Source organism: Bos taurus, chromosome 10 (genome assembly GCF_002263795.3).
Source record: "Bos taurus isolate L1 Dominette 01449 registration number 42190680 breed Hereford chromosome 10, ARS-UCD2.0, whole genome shotgun sequence".
NCBI lineage: Eukaryota > Metazoa > Chordata > Mammalia > Artiodactyla > Bovidae > Bos > Bos taurus.
The window spans coordinates 30,582,015-30,598,207 of NC_037337.1; the positions used below are offsets into that span (position 1 = coordinate 30,582,015).

General features: G+C 37.2%; 1 long non-coding RNA gene across 7 annotated transcripts in view; it reads left to right on the top strand.

The window, feature by feature from the left end:
* The window catches only part of LOC101903851 (uncharacterized), a 140,515-nt gene extending 124,735 nt beyond the window's left edge, over positions 1-15,780 (top strand). For 6 of the 7 annotated variants that reach the window (XR_009496173.1, XR_009496172.1, XR_009496175.1 and 3 more), the window contains one exon: positions 11,465-11,866. This is a non-coding gene — a long non-coding RNA (uncharacterized lncRNA). Of the gene's footprint in view, positions 1-11,464; positions 11,867-12,441 lie in introns of those variants that run through there. The other variant, XR_009496176.1, reaches the window with a different exon arrangement.
* The last annotated feature ends 413 nt before the right edge of the window (positions 15,781-16,193 follow it).

Genomic DNA, 16,193 nt, shown 5'->3' on the forward strand with positions numbered 1-16,193 from the left:
GGAATGCTTCCAGAAGAGTATTCAAGGATCAATGTAGTTATTATGAAATAACAAAATATTACAAATCTCTTTGAGATGGAGGGAAGCTCATTAAAAAAGAAGACATTTGGGACTGTCCTGGAGGTCTATTGGTTAAGACTCTCTGTTTTTGCTGCAGGGAGCATGGCTAGATCCATGGCTGGGGAACTAAGATCCTACCTGCCGTACGGTGCAGCCAGAAAACAAAAGTGAAAACAAAAACCATTCTTGGATGATTATGATCTCAAATGAGTGTTTAAGGAAACTAACATGACAAAATATTTCTTATATCTATGAAGTGTTTCTCAGAAGGATGAAAGTTACTGTAGTTCTCATAATAACTATTTTTATGTCATTAAGATCATAAATAGAATTTATATGTTTGCACGAGGGACGACAAATACTAAAGAGGCAGGCTGACTTTTAGGAAGATTTATGTGTAGATTGCAAACACCCCGAAGTCAGGCACCTAATTCATCTCACTCCCTATCCTCAGAACTTGAAGCTCATCCTGAAGTTCATCAACACATTGATTAAATGTTAATAATACTTGCTGCATGAATAACAAGTTAATACAAGTTTTCTAATTTCACTGGAGAATCTTAGTGGAAATCCACAACCTACAAATATGCTGAATTCCAAAAGAATTTTGAGGCATATTGGTTGCAACTTAAAATATATTTCCCCACAGAAAAAAACTATTATGGATGGTACAGGGGTTGGCAGGCCAGCCCATGAAAGTCACTTAATCTACAACATAGCAGAAACATTATACATTTGAAATGAACAAGTAGCAGAAAAAAAATACTGCAGCAATAAAACCAAAGATAGAAATAATAAAATTGAATAAAACCTTAAAATTTTCTTGTCTCTCAGTGCTTGGAGAGAAACAGATTTAAGTATGAGAGAAGAGAGGTATGGAAATTGTCATGGAGAGGCTTATATTCTCAAGAAATTTAGAAGCTGATGGCTTTTTAAAAATTATGTATAATTCCCCTCCAAAACATAATTCTGCTTATCCATGATAAAAAGTCTTTGAATAACACTGGTTTAACTCTTATCAGCTATGATGAAAGTGCTTTTTAAAATTCAAAAAGAGAATAGTGAAAAGAGGAAAAGAAACAAATGTGAAGAAAAATCAAGTAAACTGAAGAGCAACAGCAGAGATGAAAATATTGCAATATGAGGTAATCTAATACTCTCTGTGTTCCAGGTACTGATGATTAAAAAAAAAAAAAATGGATCAAACACAGTCCTGGCTCACAAGAAACTTCAAGCTTAGTAAGGTGAATCAAACTATTAAGCCCAACATTTGTGATAAAGACTGTGAAAAAGTCACCAGGCTACGTGGGGTCAAAAAAGAAAAAGATGGCCAGAGCCTCCTAAAGGGGTCCTCAAAGGCTTGTGGTGAATGCTGAGCAGGTACTTTACAGGCAGAGGGAGAGAGTAAGAACAATCCAGGTTCTGGGAACTGTGTGAACAAATGAGAGTGCGCAGAGTAGGAGGCTTAGAGGGAGAGGAGGATTGCCAGGAGACGTAAGTGAAGGCGTCAGCCAGGTAGGGCTGTGGTCCCCGTGTGAAGTGGCCTGCCTTATTCTACGGATGACTGGAAATCTGAGGAGGGTCAAACAGGGGAATAATATGATCAAATGGGCATTTTAGAAAGATCATTCTGGAAGCATTGTGGAGGATAGATTGGAAGTCTGAAATACTGGTGGCAGGGAAACCTGCTAGAAACTGCCAGAGTGAGCGCTGGGCAGAAATAGCGGGGCTATTTATAAAGAGAGTTTGGGGAGCCATTAGTCTGTTCTCATCTTCATGAGGGCCTCAAATTCAGATGCTTGATGTTGTCTCCTAATGAGGTTATCCACACTGTCACTGAGACTCATTTCCAAGACTGAACTTTTAAAATATGCTACAAATTTTGTAACCTCATTTTAACACATTTAAAATTTTTAACATATGGGGAGTCTCAATAAATGGAAGGAAGCTGAGTCCCTCTCCATCTCAGAAAAGCCAGCTAACCTGCTGTGTGTGGTTTGTGCACAGTCTTCTTGAAGTAAAGAAGGGAATGGACAGAGGAAAATGTAAGTTGGAAAGTTCTCAGAAGCAGCATCAGTTGAGCTTTGTTGTGGGGAGAGGAAAGTGTACATCCCTTTACTCAAGAGTTGATGTTTGCAAGTTGGTTATTCATAGCTGGGCAGTGTCTGAACTGCTGCTAAATAATTTTTTTCTCTACTCACTTATAATATAGATGGATGTCCTGGCTTTGAAATATTTAGTAAAAGGTATTATGCTTCTCTAAATTACTTTCCATTTTCCTAACCCAGAAGACTGACTTTGAGAAATGGCCCAGAGCTAATTTTTTTAAAACTAAATTATCGAAAGTAACTTATTTCTTTATATTTATGTCTCTGGTGCTAAGTCTTTTTAATGCCTTACAGAAAAACATTATAATCTTATGACAAAGAAAATTTTAAATGCATTTTGTAGTTGTTGAATATAATGAATGAAATTTTATTTTAGTTTTTCCTTTCTAAACATATTTGACTAGCTATTGTTGAAAGAAGGACCAGAGATGGGCAAAATTCAGTTCAGTTCAGTCACTCAGTCGTGTCCAACTCTTTGCGACCCCATGGACTGCAGCACGCCAGGCCTCCCTGTCCATCACCAACTCCCGGAGTTTACTCACACTCAAGCCCATTGAGTCGGTGATGCCATCCAACCATCTCATCCTCTGTCATCCCCTTCTCCTCTTGCCTTCAATCTTTCCCAGCATCAGGTTCTTTTCAAAGCAGCTCTTTGCATCAGGTGGCCAAAGTATTGGAGTTTCAGCTTCAGCATCAGTCCTTCCAATGAATATTCAGGACTGATTTCCTTTAGGATGGACTGGTTGGATCTCCTTGCAGTCCAAGGGACTCGCAAGATTCTTTTCCAATACCACGGTTCAAAAGCATCAATTCTTGGGTGCTCAGCTTTCTTTATAGTCCAACTTTCACATCCATACATGACTACTGGAAAAGCCATAGCTTTGACTAGACAGACCTCTAAATAAATCTAATTTGTGCCTTCTGTGTTCAGTTGTCCTTAACACATAGAAAACATATCTCTCTTCAGAAAGAAAACATTTCTTCCTTCTAGTATATGACTAGATCCATGTGGGAGAAAGTGATAAAAATGATAGAAGTATGCAGTATTAAGATGAAGGGAGAGAATCTTCATATTTAAAGTCAGCCATTTCACAACAAGCCAAGGACACAGAAAAAAGCTCCCTGTCTTTTGAAACCTTTGACTTGGCTTTATGTCCAGTGTTCTGAGCCTCTGGATAAGGATCACTTCTTTCCTCCTCCACTGCTTCTGCACTGGACATCCTCGAGGTAGCTCAGGTACTGAGGGGACCAAGCAAAAGAGGCCATGGGCTATATGCTGATTAGTGGTTTAAGCCTGAGCCAATTAGTGGTTTAGATCTGAGGATCTTCAAAGAATTATTTTACTTCCTTCTTACTGTAGGATCAAGTCAAGTAAGATTCTGATAATTGATATTGAAACATAATTATATCATGCAGAGTTAAGGTTGTACACAGATATTTGACAGAATGCATAAATAACCCCAAGATCCTTCTTTCAGTATTTGAATTGGTATTGTTGAGTAGTAATTTTTAGCACACTTTAAAGATTTTAACTATTTCCCTCATCAGTAGTTTCTTGATCTAGAATTTCTGCATGAAAGATGCCCTAGGAATGGTCATCTATGAAGGATAGAACTCCATGAAAGAAATTCTGCTCTTCTTATATTTAAATTTATTCTCTTCAATAATCTCTTCACAATCTTTCTAGGATTGTGGGGCAGGCAGGGGCAGAAATTGTTCCTCTCAGGTATGCTGCCTTACTTAGATTATGACTTTTTTTTTTTTGGCAAGACACATTCATAGCTCCCTTGATAGGAACAATGAAGTGATTAGTTATTGTACCCCACACCTTACTAATGTGTGTCCCAAATTTTGTTGCGTAAACTTTTAAGCAGTGGTTTTTTTTTTTTTTCTCTGCTATTGTTTAAAAGTTGAGGTCAACATTACTTATTATTCTAGTTAGAGGAAAACACAGAGAGGTGTTATCTGCAGAGCAATTCACATAAAATCTCCTAATACTTTTGCATAGAATCTCCTCTACTTTTGCAACAGACTCAGAAAATCAGTCTCCACATGGTTGCAGTGAAGTGAGCAGTCTCCTGAGCACAGTTACAGGTATGTCCCAATACTGCTTATCAGCTGACCTGCCTTCTTTTACTTCTTTCATATTATAGTCATTAATTAGAACCTGCCAAAAGGAACTTGAACATTCTTCAAGTAATATTAAACATCTGTCCATCATGGTGGGAAGGGCTAACTTATTTTTGGGTATTCAACTCACTGGGGATTTTAAATGTCAGGTTACTCAGTACAGAAGTACAGAGGCTAACATGCTGGAAGTAGTTCCCAAGTTTTAAGATTTCTTCTCATGAGTCGCATTCACTGGCCTCAACCCATCTTTACATCAAAAAAATCTGATTCTAAGTATAGATTCTAGATTCTGAAACCTACACTTATGCATAAAACCTGACTATGGAAAACCAAATAACTTTCTAAAATGTTACTGTTTACTGGAGATATTTGCCCTCAGATCTTTCTTCTGATTAGATTGCTAGCATTCCTTGTGTTCTAGCAGTGTTGCAGTGTTATGGCTGGGAGGAAGCTAATTTCAAGGATCTTTTGCACAAGGAACTATTTACTGAGACATATGCAGTGCTTTCACTGTGAAATAAACAGGAATGACATGACTTTAATAAGGGTTTTGACAATAAGAAACGAGACTTATTTGTCTTTAGCGTTCTCACACTATGGAATGCAGTGGCAATACCTTTGCTATTTCTTACCTTCTGTGGTTTGGGGAACACATAGTTTTCTTAGTTTAGTTTCACATTTCACCTTTACACATATGCCTTTACTTTGTCTTCCAAAAGGTGAAAAATCTACTACCTTATATGTTTTTAAAATGATGCACAAGTCTCCTATATTTTACCAATGACAGTGTAATTCTCTGTCTGCCAGGTTGCACACAGTCATTTTGATTCTTTTCCCTACTTCTCAAAATTCTGGCAACTTGTCTTTCACTAATTTCCTCAAATATAGATCCTACTTTAGGTCTTTCATCATCTTACCTCTCTCAAGGCAATAATTCTCAAACTTTAGTTTGTGTGTAAAAAATACACATGAAACTCATAACATTCAGATTCCTGATCCCAGTCTTAGATGACTCAGCAGGTCTCAGGAAAGGCACAGGAAGCTGAATTTTAATAAATCACTTAAATATAATCCATTGCCCAGGTTTTGAGAAATTTTATTCTACATTTTTCTTATCTCTTTTGGGTCTTATAAACCAGGGGTCCCCACACTTCAGGATCTAATGCCTGATGATCTGAGGTGGAGCTGATATAATAATAATAATAATAGAAATAAAGTACACAATAAATGTAATTTTCTTGAATCATTCAGAAACCATCTCCCCACCCCCAGTCTGTGGAAAAATTGTCTACCAGGAAACAGGTCCCTGTTTCAGAAAGGTTGGGGACTGCTGTTACAAACCATTGCTAAATAAGAATGCTAATGGTTAGATCCGGAGAAGGCAATGGCAACCCACTCCAGTACTCTTGCCTGGAAAATCCCATGGATGGAGAAGCCTGGTAGGCTGCAGTCCATGGGGTCGCTAAGAGTCAGACACGACTGGGTGACTTCACTTCCACTTTTCACTTTCATGCATTGGAGGAGGAAATGGCAACCAACTCCAGTGTTCTTGCCTGGAGAATCCCAGGGACGGGGGAGCCTGGTGGGCTGCCGTCTATGGGGTCCCACAGAGGCGGACACGACTGAAGCAACTTAGCAGCAGCAGCAGCAGTGGTTAGATCATGTTCATTCATTCATTTATGCCTTCAACTATTTATTGAGCTGCCAATGTGTGTCAAATACTGTTCTAGGTATTGGGTTTATGGAATTGATAAAACAAACATCATGGAGCTCAGTTTTTGTTTCCCTAAGTTTAAGAAGAATCCTCTATAAATCATGTTTGAGCCAAACCTTCTGAATCTGATGTTGAAGATCCTAGTTGATTGTGTCTCATAACTATCATTCAACAAAGATGCTCCCCTCTAGGCAGGTTGTTCTCTCTCCCTTTGTCTCAGCCTTACTGTCTCCATACCAACTCAACCCACCTCTGGTTGTTGGTTCTCTTACTCTCCATTAGGAATATTGACCAGTGTTGAGGACAGGGCACAGAGATGGGAAAGATGTTTTCATTCATTCACTAAACACATATTCATTGAGAACCAAGCACTGTTCTAGATATGAGAGAATTCAGCAATGAACAAGATAAGCATAGAAAATAAAAAGAAATATCAGATAAATTCTATTCAGGGTATGATGACAGGACCTGGCAGCTACTTTATATTGGGTAAAGAATTTAGTGACATTTAGACTGTTAGATGAAAGACAAAAGTGGCCATGCAAAGTTTAGGAAGAAAAGCACCACAGGCAGGGGAAAAAAAGCTAGTGCTAAGGCTGTCAGGTAAAAATGTGAGTAAGAAGATTATAAGGAAGGCCAGTGTGGCTGGTGCATAGCGGGAGAAGATAAAGTGGTGAAGGCTTGGGTCCAAGAGGTTCATATGAGCCAGATGACATAAAGGCAGAAGTGGGGCTGTGATGTGATTTGATTTATGTTTTCACAAAACTCTCTTCAGATGTTGTGTGGGAACTGGATTGTGGAGATGCAGGAGAGACCAAACAGTAGTCCAGCTGAATTATGATGGTTTGCATAGGCAGTGGTACAAGTGAACAGAAATGAACAAAGTAGGCATATGTTATGGAAGTAGAATCAGGGAGCTTGGTGATGGATTAGATGTGGGGGCTGCAAGAGAGGACTCAAGGAAAATTTCTAGGATTTTTTTCACTTGAGTAACTGGCTGTCTGGTCATGTCAGTTGCTGCTCCAGAGAAGACTATGGAGGGAGCAGGTTTGGGTGAGAAGGGTGGAAATCAAAAGTCCAAATGGTGAGTGATATGACTGAAAAGTAGGCTACTGTGACCAGACTGCCAAAGGCTTACAATAAGCTCAGAAATTTGAACTGTTTCTGAATGGTGACTTAGGAACGTAATATGGCATTGGTGGATAGGATGGGCTGAAAGGGGCAGAAATCACATGTCTGCTTGTAGGATTTGGGGAGTAAGAATGGTCGCGGAGGGGTGGGGGATATGAGAGAGAGTCAAAAACACAAGAATAATTATAAAAGAGCCAAAAAGGAGAAAAGAAATCAAATAAAAAACAGGTAGAAAGCACAAGTGTTTATTTGAAGATGGAAAAAGAGTAAGGAGGATAGGATTAACTGTAGAATGTGTCTTGGTTGGTAGTTTTGAGAAATATGCAGAGGGCAGAAAGGAGAAAGTGCCGCAAGTTCCTGGGAGAAGGACCAAGCCTGCTCCAAAGAGCGGAGTTCACCAGCTGTGCGTGGGTCTCACGCACAGACTGTCTTGAAAAGGAACCTGGGTTGAAAGAAGAGAGATGACTTTGTGATCTACACTTGGTCATTCTATTAGTGGTGAGGGAACGCGTGTGTGTTTGTGTGAGAAAAGTAACTTCATCTCTATTTTAGTTAGCACATATCTTTTCACCATAGAAAAAAATTGGTGATCTTTATTATTATTAGGATCATATAACAGGATATCGGATAAAACTTACATATTTGTAGCATTTTCAGAGCTTGAAATATCGTTTCATAAAATGGGAAGATTTTTCTCACGTTCATGAGTTCTGTTGCCAATGAACAGTGTATCCAAAACCGATGTTTTTAAAGAGGATCTCTGTCACATCAAGAGAGAAAAACTGTTGTTCTTTATGAGAAAATGTTTCCAGTTTGCAATTAATTTTATTTTTCTGATGGAATTTTCTTTCTCCATTATAACAGGCTAGATCAATAAGAACCCTGCATCTATAACTTAGAAAATCAAGACAGGGAAAATCATCAGAGAGAAAGCAAATGATGACAAAAATCGATATGCTTACTTACTCTGTGCTCCCTTATCCTTCATTTTCCACTTGTCTTCACCAAAACCTCACCACTGGAGCTAAATGGACCTCTTGAATAAGATTTTTTTCTAAAAGAAACAAATTTTGGCTCATTTGTGTCAATTTCAAAAGCAGCTGCTTCTTTCCTATATGAGCCATTTTCTGAATAAGTGATTTTTGGGGGGTTGGCAAGCTGAGAGATTTTTGCCTTAGTCAATAGTTGGCATTATCATCAAATAGGAGGCAAATTAGTCACTGCAAATGAATTAATATCTTGCAGAACTACAGTTATTTATGCCCTGAGTGATAAACTTGGGAACTGTTAATCAGCGCACTGACAGAATTTGTAAATGAGATCAATGCATCACTGTTGGGGGTCTTCCAGGAATGATGGAGGACAGGACAGCTGCCAGAAGACTGGATTCATTTATTTGCTTGCTCTTTCCTTCCTCTGTTTACTTTCTTCCCTCCTTAACCTTTCATTCCCCTTTCTCCCTTTCGTTCCTTCCATCTCCCCAGACACTGGTGCTCTGTTCTGTGCTAAGAGGTATCTTTAAAGAGACATGACCTTTAACAATCTCATAGGGAAGAGAAGACATCAGGCATTATTAGAGTGTAATGTATTAAGCACAAAAACAAACGTCTACAAAAATGTTTTAAAGTATGAGAAGGAAGACCCTAACTTGTCCTATAGGGGTTAAGGAAGGGCCTCTCTGAGAAAAATAAATACAAATTTGCCAGGTGGACACGGCAGTGTTTTAGGAAGAAGAATATGCATAAAACCATGGATTTGGGGGAAAATATGATCATCACTATTACAGCAATCACAAAAACAAATAATGTGTACTATGCCCTTACTATATGGCAGGTATATGGGCAGGTATATGTTATGAGCTTTTCATAAATTAATGGTTTTAATCTTTACAACCACCCCAATGGGTGTTATTCCATTTTTCTGATGAGAATAGCAGGTCCCAAATGTTTTAGAAACTTGTCCCAAAGAAAAACCAGTATGTTTATGGAGTTGTAACTACTTCAGTTTGTTGGTGTATGAAGGATATGGTGGAGAATGTCAAGAGATGAGGTTAGAAAGATCTTCAGGAGTGTATATAATAAACAGTAAGCCATACTACAGAAAAGGGCTCAGGTTCATTATTAAGCAGGACAAGTTTGTTCATCTATTCCTCTGTACATCTACACATTTATTTATGATATATATATATATATATATATATATATATATGATTTTATGCAGTACACAAAAATCATGCATAAAATGAGTAAAAATGAGAGTGATAGAAAAGATGAAGGAGAGGATATAATGGAGTTAGGAATAAGGCTCGCTGAGCAGATGTCCATGAACCTTGGCAGACACTGGAGCTATTTTCCATCTCTGTATGAATGTTAAAAAACCAATTGAGGAGAGAAAGCCAAGCTACCCCCTAAGTAAGCTGAAACTATACCCACTGAAAAGGTCAGGGTATTTCAAAAGAATGATTTTGGAACCATTTAATCAGAGGGACAGATGGGTGATAGAGGCCATAATGTTCTATTTCTTATATCTTGGTGGATATGATTTTCATTTGAAAAGAGTTTTTTTTTTTAAGGAGATATAACCAGATGTCCCCTTCACCAGAACACAGTCTTAATAAAGTGCTCATGTAATGCCTGTCTTGAATCATTCTACTGCCTGAATATTTGCCAAGATGACTTATTTGTGACATTTATACCAATCCAAATAAATAAATAACTTACTGGTTGGCTTGTTATTTTTAAACACCACCTAACAAATACACTAACTTTGGGTTTAGAATGGTTGACATGTAACCTTTCCTTCTGGCAATGATTAGCTAGTAGGGGCAGTTGCCTATTCAGGCTACTCTGAGTTTGCAAGACTTAAATTGCATCAACCGAATAGTTTCTATTATAAGCGAGTTTTAATTGAGTATATCCAGACATGCTTCTACGGTTGTTTAGAAGCAAGTTCAAGAGAGGGGAACACAAGCTATGAAAATATAAAATGCTGTGTTAAAAGACATCCTGGTTAACACTAACTCTTATGTCAGTAATCTGATGATTTCTGTGTAAATATAGGGATGGTGTGGCGGGGTGGGGCGGGGGGAGGGGGCTTCCCTGGTGGCTCAGTGGTAATGAACCAGCCTGCCAATGTAGGAGATGTGGGTTCAATCCCTGGGTCAGAAAGATCCCCTGGAGAAGGCAGTGGCAACCCACTCCAGTATTCTTGCTTGGGAAATCCCATGGGCAGAGGAGCTGGTGGGCTACAGTGCATGGGGTCACAAAGAACTGAACACGACTTAGCAACTAAACAACAACAAGAGGGATAGGGTGAGGAGAATGGTATATGTTGAGCTCATATTTCTGACCCATAACTAATTCCTATCCACAGAGGCAAAAGTTAATAAAAGCTGCACATAATCTAAAAATGTTCTGGGTAGATACTGTCATGAAGTGGTCACTGGCAGGATGGTGTGGTAGCCATTTGTAGCACAATAGCTAAGTTTAAAGCCCTGCATAACTAAGGCTAATAACTGGTCAGGCATGTGGGTTGTATACAATTTGAGTGAAGAGTCCAGCGGTCTAGTAAGTGTACAATTTGGGGAAACATATGTGATCGTTTCTGGAAAAGGAACAAATGATAGACTTGCACCAGGATCTTCTATGCCAGAGTCAATAAACACATAAAACAAGCCATTGATGAGGAACGATCTCAGTTCTGAAAAGTCACGAATAGCTTTGAGGAAAAAATGTCTTAACCAGGGCTTTTATTGGTTTATATTTTCAATCAGCTGTACAGGATAGAGGCCCCAACTGACAAAAAGCTGAGGCAGTTAACTGTCTCTTACAGTGGTGTGAACTTAGCCTCCTGCCTATCAGTTGGGCCTCTATAAATTTTCCCCCACTCATTTCAGACTTGTAACTCTATCTAGAGTTTATCCATATTGTCTAATGAAATCTAAAACATGGCTTTGGCCCTTTTAAGGTTTTCTTGGAACTAAGGTTTTCCTGAGGTAATAAAATATATTAAATATTAAATAAGTCTTAAAAGCTTTAAATTTTACAAAGCCATGGCCTCTTTTTTAGTTTTGTCATTGTAAGCTTCTCAGCAAATCATGTCTAGTTAGGTACTAGAAAAGTGGAATGTGCATTTTCTGTCATTTTATTTTTCAGGTAAAATCGGTTTTCAAATCTGCTAATTGGTAAAAAGATATTACCTTCTCCCTCAAGTTACAGAAGCAGAAATTCAGCTGGTCTTTAAGAAATGAAAGACCTTCAGTAAAGGTTGAAAGCCCTTCAGTTCAATCATATCACACTTTGAGCAACTCTTGTCTCCTTAGGTCCGTCATCTGTCCTCATGGCTCACAGGTGTGCAGGACAGTTATGTCCAGGACTAACCGACCAACACACTGGAATGGACCCTGATGCTGGGAAAGACTGAAGGCAGAAGGAGAAGAGGGCGACAGAGGATGAGATGGTTGGATGGCATCACTGACTCAGTGGACATGAACTTGGGCAAACTCCAGGAGATAGTGAAGGACAGGGAAGCTGGCGTGTTGCAGTCCATGGGGTCACAAAGGATCAGATATGAATTGACAACTGAACAAGAACAACAATCCAGGATAAAAATGGTTACTTCCCACCCAGTTAAAATACCCTTTCTGTGGAAGGGTAAGAATCCCAAAAAGTCTGTGGGGATGGCTTTTGGAGTAAAGAAATGAGTAAAATTTTCTCTAGATTTTCCCAATGTGTTGTGATTCAATTTGTTAGATAAATGAGTTGTTTGAGGATTTTCATTTAAATTGACAAATTTTGCTCCAAGCATAAATTTCCATAGGGACACGGTCTTCATTCTTTACCAATTTCAGGTTGCCACTAAGGTCTATAGGAACTAAAGGTATTTTAGCCTCAGAGTGACATATGAGCTGCTTTCAAATATTTGTAGACTGTTATATGAAAGTAGTTTTATACTTTTCATCCAAAGCCTTATGGGTTAAACAAAATCTTAGTAATCATAGTTGTCCATTAGACTGCTTTGGAGATTGTGACCCAGTCCTACCCTAGGGATGTTCAGTAGACGTATGGGTGATCATTTGGCACAAAAGTCATGTGTCAGAGATTTCTTGGGCCAGATAATATGAAAGTGCTCTCAAAACCTAAAAGTTCCAAGAATCTGTAATCAACATTAGAAAAAAATTATTAAAAAAAATTTTGGCATGAAATCTGAGGAAGGGCTGTTTGCTGGAGGCAAAATGTATGTCTATGTTTTTATACTTCTAAGTATTAAAATTGTTGCATTATCTTATCTTTTTTTCAGATACCTCACTGGAAATAAATATGAAAATAAATATGGAAATTTCCTAAGTGGCTGAATACTAATGAGTTTGTAAATAAATTTAGAATTCTCTTCTGGACACAATTCCTTGGGTGATATAGGATCCTAAATTTATGTTTTACCTCTTTGTTTTGGAAAAGTTAAAACCTCTTAAAAATTGATAGACTAGAATAATGAACCCTATGCACCCATCACCTAGCTGCAAGAATGATTAACCTATAAGGACAGAATAATGGCCCCTGAAAGATGTCCATGTCCTGAAGAAGCCAGGAACTTGTGAATGTGTTAGGTTACGTGGTAAGCAAAAATCATGGTAACAGATGGAATTAAGATTCTCCAAGAGGGAACAGTCTAATCACCTGCATCTTTGTAAGTGCAAGAAGGAGGCAGAGGAGAGAGACCCAAATAGATAGCCATGTGAGAAGGTCCTGGCTGATGCTGCTGAATGACACTGGAGGAGTGGGGTCTTGAGCCAAGAAATGTGGCTGAAAAGGCAAGGAAACAGATTCTCACCTAGAGCATCCTAATGATTTGCAGACCTGTTGATGCCTTGATTTTAGCCTAGTGAGACCTCTTGTAGATTTCTTACCTACAGAAATATAATAAATTCGTGTTGTTTTCAGCTACTAAGTTTTAGGTAAATTTTTTAGCAGTTATAGAAAACACGTTTTTAAAAAAGAGAAAGGCTGTCAAAATATGAAATGGAAAAAAATAATCCTTAAGGACAATGTTAAAAAGTTCTTTGTATTTTTAAGTAAAACAAGTATTTAGAAACCTAGCAAAGAAAGACAGTGCTTTTATTTGTTGGCTTTGAATACAACAGGAATGGACATAAATCTGAATATCTATAAAAGATATTTAAATATATGTACCAAAGTTAAATAAGTATTTAAATTGCTAATATGATTAGTTTTATTTATCATTTAAATGATTTAAGTTAAAAATGGTGCCATTTTTGTTTAACTACTTATCTCCATTACATAAATTGCAAATTAGATACTCTGACTTACTTGAATATGTTTTATAGTTACTCTTGATGGTTTTCCTTTATATACTGTTTATCCAATTACAAAAAAAGGCAGATATTAGAGAGATAAAAATGCATTATTTTATAGAAGCAAGTGAAACTGTTTATACTTACTAGGATATGGTACTTCCAATAAAACCAACTAAAATCTATGATCATTTTCTTCCAAATAATTCTCTAAATTCCCATTTATATTCATAGGTTCTTTTTTTTTCCTAAGCCTGATAAAATATTTAATTTGAGTCCCAAAACCAACCAACGAATCACTCAGCCAACAAAATGACTTACTCTGCAAACAAATATAAGTAAAAACAAAAAAAGCAAAACAAAGAATTTGAAGTTTATAAGCATTTTTGAAAAGTGATGCACATGGCTTGAATGAACTCTGTCATGTATCTATGTTGTTATCTTGCTAATGTTAAAACAAAGGACAAAATATAAATGTCTAGATTTACTGAAGTCATATATCCTAATGGATCATTTATTTCTTTTATGATTAAGTACCTTCCTCTTCAAAGATATTAGCCATATGATTCACAATCTGGAGTGAAGTTTTTATCAAGTGTAATTATTAGAGGCATATTTAACTGTATATTTGAAATGTATAGATTATATTCCTTTTGCAAAGTTGCAGGAGAATTGCTATAATAGCATATATTTGTTTTGAAAGTATAAGTTAGAAGCATCCACTAATAATTTTGAGCATATGGCACAAACTTTAACACACAGACATACAGATGCACACCAAACTCCAAAATCTTAGAAAATACATATCCTATTTAACATTCCACTGACTATTTAATACATCATCGCACTCTTCCTGGACACTATGAGAAAACTGAAACATACAAAATTAAGGGTAGTCTCTAAAGCTATTGTGGTGTGAAAACTTAGTTAGGCTATGGTGCCCAATTATTTGGTCAAGCACCAGTCTAGATGTTGTTATGAAAATAGCTTTTAGATATGATTAATATTAACAATCAGAAGACTTTGAATAAAGCAGATTATCCTTCTTAATCCAGGTGGGTCTCATCTAAATAGTTGAAGTCCTTAAGAGCAAAGATGGAGAAAAAAGCAATTCTTTCTCAAGGTTGCAGCGTAGAAACACTGCCCAAGTTTCCCACCTGCTGACTTGTGTTGCAGATTTTGGGCTTAAGTCTGCAAACATCAATTCTTATTTGAGTTTCTAGCCTGCTGGCCTGCCTTATTTCTTTTATGATTTTCTTATGCCTTATTGATTTTAGATTTTCTAGCCCCCTAAATTGTATAAGTCAGTTTCATAAAAATCTCTGTCTTTCTGTCTCTATAAATAGGTTGGTGGGTAGGCAGGCAGGCAGGCAGATAGATGATAGAAATAAAGAAAGACCCATCTCCTATTGGATCTGTTCCCCTCAAGCGAACCCTACCTAAATAGCTATTACTGCCCAAACATTTTGCAAATAAGACATTAACCTTAATTACGTCTAAAAAAAAAGTAATTCTCCATTCTCATTTTGTGTACCTTTCATTTGCTTTGTTTAAACTGATCCAAAATATTTTATTCCTTTTATCTCAAACTGATAATGAAAATTATAAAAGCTCAAGAGAATTTCTTTCTACCCAATATTCCTGTCCTCTGAGTTGTTTCTTTCTCTACCTCTACCCAGCTCCTCACCCCTTTTTTATCCAGTCCATGAATCATCCCTGACACATACTTCATGTTTCTAAAATACAAGATCATTGAAGAGCTTTATGAACACTCTAACATAGCTTTTAAAAAAAAATTCGGTTTAAATCTCTTTTCTGTGACTATCAGTAGTATGGTCTGGTTTTTAGGTGTTCTCTCTGGTGACTGTTTTCTATCAATTTACGTTTAGCCAACAGTTAATGTGTGCTTGGATAATAGCTGAAATAAGCTCAGAGACTCTGGGTCTATTATCATAAGGCTGTCTTAAGAAGACTTGTTTTGTCTACCTTAAAATAAGACCTTTTATTAGTGTTTAAAATAAAGCTGTGTCTTCATTTTATTCTTTAGATTCAGAGTAACCAATTCTGACCAAAACTCTAAAAAAAATTGGAAATGATCAGTTAATTAAAGCAATGCAATAGTTAGGAAGACTGAGTTCCTTTCTAAGCTGATAAAATATTTCAAAATGCATACAAATATGAGACTTTTTCAAATAAGCATACAGAATTCAAAACTACAACAAAATTAGTCCTCTGCTGTTGCATAAGAGGGATGTAGCCTCTGTGCAATTTATGACTCAGATTATCTTCCTAAACAATGTTACCCAAATAAACCTTACTTGAAATCAGTGGTACTGGTATTCAAACATTTTTCCTTTATATGGAGTTAACTGTGTCCTCTATCATCTGACTGGTTCAACTAAAGTCATTTCTCTTAAAGACATCAACAGCTCAAGGAAAAAAAAAAAGTTTTCTCTCCGGGCTGGGGGAGGACTTTTGCTTTGCACTTTAAAATGTTTGCTCTGTTCCAAGAAGATATTAGGATCAGTTGACTGACAACAGGAAAAATTTTCCTGGCAGAGAAGGAAGCCAGAGGAGATTCATATGCAGACAAAATTTTAACTATCAGGCTGTTTGTATTCCCATGTCTACTCTAATATGCCAAGCTGGGATAAATCAAATGGACTCTAAAAATGGTAGATAAAAATGTGATTTCACAATAATTCTGGAGTTTTGCAGGATATCCATCTTAAGCATCTTT